At 35.6% G+C, this 492-nt stretch overlaps 1 protein-coding gene across 1 annotated transcript in view; it reads right to left on the bottom strand.

Annotated features, from left to right (window-relative positions):
• The window catches only part of LOC144216192 (dystrophin-like), a 68,178-nt gene that overhangs the window by 56,629 nt on the left and 11,057 nt on the right, over positions 1-492 (bottom strand). The window lies entirely within an intron of this gene.

The raw sequence follows: 492 nt of genomic DNA, 5'->3' as shown, positions 1-492 counted from the left end.
GTTCATGTGGTTAAATGATGTGTTAATGCTAGTACAGAAAGATAATAATTATCATCATCATAGTTGTAAATCACTGAATGCCCACTCTGAGCAAGGCAATTTACTTACCTGTAAGTTGCAATTCTTAGTTCATACATTCAAGTTAGGGAAACGCATGGTAGAAGATTCTTAAATACAGAGAGCAAACCAGGCACTGCTAGAGGGGAGATGGGTGGGGGGATGGGCTGATGGATGACAGGCATTAAGAAGGGCACTTGTTGGGATGAACACTGGGTGTTGTATGTAAAGTGATGAATTACTGGTTTCCGCCCCGAAATCAATACTACACTGTATGTTAACTAACTTGAATTTAAATAAATATATTTAAAATTCTTAAAAAATCAAATGCATGTAAAACTTTAATAAAAACTTTAAAATTTAAAAAAAGGAAAAGAAAATGACATGGTGTAGACAAAACAAAGTAGAGATTGCTGAGGTGTCCAAGGCCATACC

The sequence above is a fragment of the Crocuta crocuta genome, unplaced genomic scaffold, assembly GCF_008692635.1.
Source record: "Crocuta crocuta isolate KB4526 unplaced genomic scaffold, BGI_CrCroc_1.0 scaffold598, whole genome shotgun sequence".
NCBI classification, from domain to species: Eukaryota; Metazoa; Chordata; class Mammalia; order Carnivora; family Hyaenidae; genus Crocuta; species Crocuta crocuta.
Note: the sequence above shows the minus strand (reverse complement) of the source record. Positions and strands in the feature narration are given on the sequence as shown.